The sequence below is a fragment of the Takifugu flavidus genome, chromosome 3 (genome assembly GCF_003711565.1).
Source record: "Takifugu flavidus isolate HTHZ2018 chromosome 3, ASM371156v2, whole genome shotgun sequence".
In the NCBI taxonomy this organism is placed as follows: domain Eukaryota; kingdom Metazoa; phylum Chordata; class Actinopteri; order Tetraodontiformes; family Tetraodontidae; genus Takifugu; species Takifugu flavidus.
In genome coordinates, this window is record NC_079522.1 from 10626383 (window position 1) to 10634422 (window position 8040).

The window sequence follows — 8040 nt, forward strand, 5'->3', positions numbered from 1 at the left end:
GCGCAGGACCTGCTGCAGCTCTTTAACTGTCTATTAAAACATGCAGCAAACTCAAGTGAGGCCTTGAACGGCCCCGACGGCCCCTGCGGACCCACAATTAGCTTTTTAAAAGGGCTTTCTGAACAAACTCTTGGGCCCATTAAAGAGATTCCTGCAGCGGGGATGTTTACTGGCCCGATCCATCCCGGGGCATCATGTCGCAGCAACAATGGCTCACATCATCCTCCAAAAAGCCTAATTACAACCACAAGCAGCAGGGAACACTCCCTGCACACACACCCCGGCACCGCGGGGCCAAAACCTCCTCTTCAGATGGTCGCGGAGGCATTCTGAGCCTGTGATGGCTACATCCAGGATCTGCTCAAACAATCAGCGTTCCTTCTGGCTCTGCTTCTCGTCTGCTTAAGCAATCAGGTTCCTGGACCCAGCGGGGCCCATTTTGGACGGACCCGGATGGCAGATCCGAGGGCCAGCGCTGATTAAGTGGAGCCTTTTTGTTGGGATTGGGGCTTTTGTTTGAAACTCAGAGGAAAATCACCATGAGAGCAGATGTGGAACAGGCAAAGGGCTTCAGGTTCACTTTAGGCTGCTCAGCTTTCCCTGGAAAAACCAATAAAGGATCTGGGAACAGCACGTCTGCGCAGGTTCTGTCTTTCAGGTTGAAGACGGCAGGACCTTCTCTGATCGGAAAGCTTCTTCAGGTCTGATCCCAGTATCAGACTGGAGATTCAGAATTTTATACAGACGTTCCTCCAGAAGCGCAGATTTAAACGCCTTCCCCAAACAGAGCGACAGACAACAGGACAGACGTGCATTTCATATTTCACACAAGCTTGGTTTTCTTTTGAAAGTCAGGAACGGCAGGAATGCGCGAGTTGATTGGCAGCCACAGTTGATGAGGTGTTTTATATCCATGAGGTCATCTTTAATGGTGGAGGTCACTGGTGGAATTTCAGAACACACCACCAAAGAACAACTGGGGACTGGGTCGCCCCCCTGGACTCACCACTGAGCTTTGACCAGGGCACGGAGCGCTCCTCCCTGCATTATGTAACTGGGTTTGATGGTTACCAGTGCGGCAGCTCAAGGACAGTCTCGGGTTCTTTCTCCATACACCCCCCCCCACACACACGTGCTGCGAGGGGAAGTAGTTTCTCAGGACTAAAATCTGCCCTCATAAATCACTTAATGGTGCATAGTTGTTGCAAATTAGGATTGTGACTCAGTTTTATGAAACTAAAAGAATTGATTTTTCCGAGGACGGTGTTAATCCGCAGATCAGAGAGGAAATGATTTGCCTTTCGTGTCCTTTAGCTTGTAGCTCAAAAAAAACAAATTCACTTTTGCATTCACTGATTTTGAGCTAAAAATAAACTCCAGCCTAAACCTGAGCTCCAACGTTCCCCTGTTGTTCTAAACCATGAAAAGTTCTCCTTCATCTGACGAGTCCCCTTTTCTCAGTACTGATGAGCATTTCATGGTCCTGCACCACGACAGCAGGAATCCAGAGGAGCCATAAAGCAGCAGACACAGTAGCTGCGCTTCATTACAGCCATAAATCCAAATTCTTCGCCTGCTTTGCAGATGTCGTGATTCACGATGATTAAGGAGGATTCTTCAGAAGTTAAAAGCGGCTTTTTTATATCAACAAGTCTGAGATTCCACCATCATCATGCTTCTGTTGTCACACACACTGACTCCACCCACACGTGTGTAGACCAGCCGATAAGCCACCGATTCTCCGGTTTCCCAGGGGAGCAGTTCTGCAGATCAATGCACGTCCACATGCTGTCGGGGTGAAACCGTATCATGTGTTCTTTTTTCTGAGAGCACCAGCACTCCCAAATATGGATCCGACGTCTACAAATATGCACATTGTTATGCAAAGACTGCAGAGCAAACCTGAGGTCATTTCATCCACACAAAACCTTAAACTCTGATTTGGAACGCACAATTTCAGATAAATAAGCTTCCTGGGATTGATTATTCGACACGCCAGTTTCCAGAGATCAGTTCTTTTCTCCAGCTGCTGAGTGAAGGACATCAGAAAAGTGTGAGGAGGGGATCCGAGGTCGGCTTTAAATCCTTCATCTGAACCCACGTGTTTGTGATCAATACAATCACCGCTGGACCAGTGAAGAGAGCAGTCAGACTGGAGCACACTGGTTCTTCTGGAATGTCACAACATGGTTCCCACAACAAGGGAACCCAGAAGATAAAAGTCATCATACATACATGTTATCAATCTCTGAGCTTCTTCAGCAGAGTCCCGGGGTGTTCCCCATCCTGTCCTGCTTCGTCCAGCCAAGTCTGACTTTCCTGATGAGGGAATCCCGATCCAGCGGGTTCCGCTGCACACTAACTCACGAGAGGAGGCTCGCCAGAGGAACACCACAAATCAAGCAGGAGAAAACAAAACTTTAAGTCCAGAGGGGACTTTCTTAGTCTAAGAAAGTTAAGTTCAACTGAACAACCTAAATTATTCAGTGCACATGCAGGCACAGACATTCGAAATTCCAGATTACTAAATTGGGGCGCTTGGATCAGGTTCTGAGAAGTACGACCAGTGCGAGACGGGATTCTTCGCAAAGTACGAAAACCATTGTACAAACTCCAACAACCAACCATATCAAAGAAGCCGTAAATACTGTAAAGCTTAACCCTGAGACGTGTCTCGGACATTCTTTTCACGTCCAGATTTGATTTCACAGAAGCCTCCAACACAATGAAACCGATGCTGAACTCTGTGTCCATGGACAAAACAAGAGAATTAATCTGAAAGTCAGACTTCCGCCTCAAGAACAGGCGTCCTGCAAAGCTTCCATCAGAACATCCAAACAGAGCAGCGTTCAGGGTCGAGCCGCTGCAACTCCAAACCTCTGCAAAAGCACTTAACAGGTAAACCTCCAGGGGGCAATAACTTCCTGTATGGATGGGAAGCGAGGAGAGAAGCAGGACGTTCAGAGGGTGGATGGTCGGGTGGAAAAGTCACGGAGCAGATGGAGGAGTCGCAGAGGAGGCGTTCAGAGCCGAGCAACAGGTTGGTCTGTTGACAGGTGGAGGGCAACATCCAGCGCACCTCTGGAAGGTTCGGCAGATGTGGACAATCACACTAATGAGCAGCGCCTTGAGCTGAGAGGAAATGTGATGCAATCAGGTGAGTCCCAGGCTGGAATTGGTGTCTCTTAAGTTCAGAGACAGACAGCCGAAGCAGGTCTGATTTATGAAGTCTGGGTATCGTGTTGCCACGGACGCCACATACAGCCAACCTCCAGAGTTTAGTGAGGAACATGTGCGGCGGATCAGACCCTCCCCCCAGGAGGGCCGACACCGAAGGACACACCGAAGGATTTATGATGAGCAGCCTGAAACCTTTTACGATGATACCTGGGGACTTCCTCAGGTCAACGGCAGAAGCAGCAGCAGCAAAAAATAAAAAAAAATAAAAGATTTTACAGAAGAATATTCTTTATTTTGCTAAAAAACAGATTGGAAATGGTATAACTCGGAATCCCGAGGGAACGTTTACACAGTCCAGGAACCAGTTTGGCTTTAACAGCGGTGCTAATTGATTGGAGCAGCATGTTTGTTAGCTGGAGTGCAGCAGATGTTTACGATCTGCTGGATGTCAGAAGGAATCCGAAAGTCTCTTCTGGGCTCCGAGGGGAGAGAACACATCTTAATCTGTGTATTTATGTCATCACCTTATCATGTTTGAAACAACTCTTCCAGGCTTTTTCCCTTTTGATACCAGCTGCCAAAACCAACAGTTGGAGACTCCAAAGCCTCCATGTGTTTGTGAGATACTTTGCAAGAAATTAGCATGGAGCATTACCCACAATCCCTCTGGGCTCCCTCAGAGGAAGCTGCTTGGGTCCAGTTACGCCTGTTACTTGTTGTCCATGATGGCGCTTTTTCAGCAGCTTTCTGGCCTGAATGCTTGCCGTCATCGACGCCCCCAGGACCTGGAGCAGGTTTAGTCCAGGTTTCAAGCCCCTCCAGCTCAGATGGAATGAATGCTTGGTCTTATTTAAATGCTTGCTGTGGTTTCGAAAAGGCCTCGGATTTGAGGGTCGGGAACCTTTTTACAGGTGTGAAGTGCAGGTCGATGACCTGAGCTGAATCTGCACAAGGATTTGTTTGATTCTCGCCACTTTTCAGCACCGGGAACATTTTGAAAAGCTCAGTGGTGTTTTAATAATCTGCTGTAATGCTTCGTCCTCCCTCACAGTTCAGGCTTCATCCGCAGTAAAGCCCAGAGAATTCCAGACAGACAATCGTCATTTTGAGCTTATTTGGAGAACCAGGCGGGACTGACGGCTGCCAGGTGACCCAGAAAGATCCCGCAGTAGATCAGTTTCAGTCACATATCAGACAAGCTTCACGTTAAAGTCGCTAGCATCAGGTTTTTGTCCAGTTTTATAATTCAAATTTCAGCTTCAAGGCAATTTTGTGAAGTTAAAGTCAGACGCAGACACGAGAGGCACCAGGGATTATCAGGGATCCACAGATCCACATGCAGGAACGTTCTGTTGTCTGGCCAGGCCCACAAGATACAGCCAAAAAATCTGAAACATGTGTGAATACGCTCCAAGTGCTTTACAACACACGTGCAACAACCAACACAAAAGCAGAACCATCCAGAATTCAGAAAAAAGTCAAAACATTACAGACGTTTGGACAGATCCAGATGCAGCTACGAGTTGTAGATGAGTTGAAGCTAAAAGGGTTACGGTAACCAAACCAGCTTCCTCTACCGAAGGTATGAGTTTGTAAATGCAGCAGCAGCTCATTTGCCTCATGTTAAAGTCAATGACTTTAACATGAGGCAAAAACAACCAAAAAAACCCCACTCTGCTGTTATTTACAGCTATTTCAAAGTCTGTCTGATCTGTAGCCCAGAACATGGATTTACCAGCCTCTACTGGACCCGGACTGGGTTTGTTCTCCAACCAACGTGCTGGAAAATGTTGTGGGTCCCCCCGGTGCGACCATGTGTGGGGCGTGTAAAACAGCACGACCTCCGGCTCGGCTGCTTCTGACAGAATACGTTTTATTTATTTATTTATTTTTTTAAATTTGACATGTGCAAAACTTTCATCAGCGTTTCCAGATCGGGTGATTTAGAGGCTGAAGCCTGTTATCAAACACAGAGAGAGTCGTTTTGTGTTGAACCTCAAAAGTTTTAGAGAAAACACTTTATGAAAAACATTTGTGAAAGAACCTTGAAAGAAAAGACAGAAAAATCTGAAAAAATGTAAATAAAACATTTAAATATATATATATATATATATATATTTAGTGCCTTATGATGACTTGTAGCCATGCAGACTTTATTAATCAGTGTTGAGATGGAAAACGGGGCTTTTGGTTTCAGTCCAGCTTCTTTTTAAACTTATAGCTCATCGGCTAATTAGCGTGTGACATTTACGACCTTCCTCCAGCTGCACCTTCGGTTGTTGGCGATATTGCTTTGTGCGGATTGTAAATCACGCATCAGCAGCATTGGGAACCCTCCTCAGGGGGGAGGTAAAAGGCTGATGTTTTTACCTGTTCTGGAGCTGGAGGTCGAAACCCGTTCGCACATCTTCACTTTCAGAACCGCTGACTTCCAATACCTGCAAATCGAGAGGGTTCCGTCAAAAAAACACCAACAACAACCTGCACGTTTCTTCTATCACGTCGGATTCTGCAACTGTGGTTTGAGGTGTTACGAAACAAAGGAGTTCACAAGGTCAAAACCTGTGATCTCTGACCTCAGGCCCTCCGGCGCCGTGGGCTTTGTTTGACCTCTGAAGCTCCTGCTCAACAGAAAAAACCCAACCGTGCAGAAACAGGCCAGCCTTATGCGTCTGACATCATTTCCTGTGTTTTACCGCACATTCTGAAATTTTCTTCTCGTGTCAGGACACGAACCTTTGGTCGCTTCACTTCTGAAGCCAACAGCGCAACGCTGCATGAAGGAATTTCCTCCTCTGATTAGAATGAATTTCATTTTCATCAAGGAAGAATGTCAGATGCTCAATCTTTAGCGAGCCTAATTCTTAGTGGATTCTTTTAACCAGCAGTTAGCGTTTACTGTTGGATGATTAACATCCTGAACTGCTCTCCAGGACGTAGCACACAAATGGCTAGTCTGCTAATTTTTCCCGAAGGGCTAATTAACAATTTCTAGCACCTCATTCTCATATTCCTCATTCCAGGATCAACGTGTAACTTTGAAACATGAAGATAGAACACTCAGAAGCGAACGCTCAGGTGAGAGACAAGAACAAAAAAAACAAACGGAGGTAACTAAAATAATTATATGTTCCCAGATTTTTGCTGATTCATGAAAGTAACATGCAGAAATGTTGCCTGTCTGGTTTCTGCTAATACTACAGCGCCAAAAGCAGATGCATTTCCCTTGACTGTGACGTCACTTCCTGCACCGATGGGACTGTTTATGCAGGATGATTGACACTCGACCACTGTAAACAAAAGGCCGCATTAGCATGGAAACTCCTGATTATGAACAAACACAAACAAAGCGAATGTCGAGGAAAGGATGAGTCAGTTGTTCATGAGTTAGATCTGAACTGTACATAGATCCACGTTGTTTTATTACAACGTAAATGTTTTAAATCACATCAAACAGCCACAGAGCGCTCGCGCTAAAAGACGCGAAGCCACTTGAACGCGTCTGTTTACTCGTCTGTCAAATCCGATCTCAGCGAGCGTCCTCGTTATTTAATGAGACAGGTGAAGTCATGCGTGCACCACAGCGACTCCAAACCAGAACATCTGGAAACTTTTAGAGCAAATGTGAAGACGCCGCCGTCTGTGGCTGGAAGACACCAAACTGGAGAGAAATGAGGAATTAAAGCATCCATGTTGTCACGAGTGGGAGCCTGCAGGAGCGAGACCTCCACGTTTTCACTGTGGAAACCATGAAATCATCTTCTTGCTGGCTGGAAACTCTTTAAGCTTCACAAAAACTGGAGGAATTTGGTGAGTGAAGTGGCGCTCAGCTCAGATTTGCCATCCCACGCTTCTCACCTTTCCTGGTGTAAAGTGTGAAACGGGAATGTCACGCCGGGCTGTTTCTCTCGTCGGGGTGATTTGACAGAGCAGATTTCAGAAGCTTCACAAAGAACTGATACTTCTCACGGTTTGGGCGCGATGCCCCGTTTTAGAGATTCCTATTGAAGCATCTTTCATAAATGCAATGGAATCTCCAACTGTAACCTGACAGGAGTGTGGAAATGAGAGGGAATTCTGAAGGAAGATGAGGCTTCACAACGGCCACAAGACGGATCAATCATTCTGACATCCTGGTTTTGTCTTCATCCTCAAGTCCAAGGACAGATTTCCACCGCTCACGTGTCACTATGGCAACAATAAAAGTATAAAAATTCCTCCGATGGTGATGACGTCATGCGCTCACAGATAAAATCGAGCTGATTCTTTCAGCAAAAGTGAAAAACCTGCACGCTGAGCTGAGGCGGCGACACCAACGCGGAATAATGTTATTCCTGTTCACAAGCTAACGTGAACCGACAGACACACTTTTACCTTAGAAACATGACCTCACCAGACAGCCCCGTTTCTCATCAGTGGAACTCTGTGGTTCCCCGTGGAACCATTCGAACGTTACATAACAGTGTGAAATTACAGCAGAGCTGGCATCAGCCTGCTTATTCCAAGGAGATTTCCTGCTCTTATTTTCCTTTTCCTCCTCCTCTGTGGTGAATAAACCATCACTTCACTCCTCACCGAGTCAAAATCTTGTCACATTTTTCCCCCCCTCATGGTGGAACAATCCATCAGTTGCCATAGCGATGATACATAGGACCCATTTTTGCCTTGTGGTCGCTCAGGAAAAGTCCCTGCGGCGGTCTGGAAAAGTGATGTAATCCCTCACATCGTTTCTGGTGTTTCAAAACCGGACTGCAGTTACGACATTGTGGGTAAAGTAGAGATGGAGAGGGGGCTGCAAAGACAATATTGCCCCCCAGAAGGTTTAATGAGCTCATATGTCGGACCGGAGTGCTGCGGAAG

General features: G+C 46.4%; 1 protein-coding gene across 4 annotated transcripts in view; it reads right to left on the reverse strand.

Moving 5' to 3' along the window:
- The window catches only part of ftcd (formimidoyltransferase cyclodeaminase), a 28664-nt gene extending 20942 nt beyond the window's left edge, over positions 1-7722 (reverse strand). Inside the window, exons 1-2 of one of the 4 annotated variants that reach the window (XM_057027778.1) lie at positions 7555-7722; positions 5551-5618 (exon numbers count right to left, since the gene is read on the reverse strand). The gene's annotated coding sequence lies outside the window, so the exon portion shown is untranslated. Of the gene's footprint in view, positions 1-5550; positions 5619-5756; positions 5772-7038 lie in introns of those variants that run through there. The other 3 variants (XM_057027779.1, XM_057027780.1, XM_057027781.1) reach the window with 3 other exon arrangements.
- Positions 7723-8040: the final 318 nt, after the last annotated feature.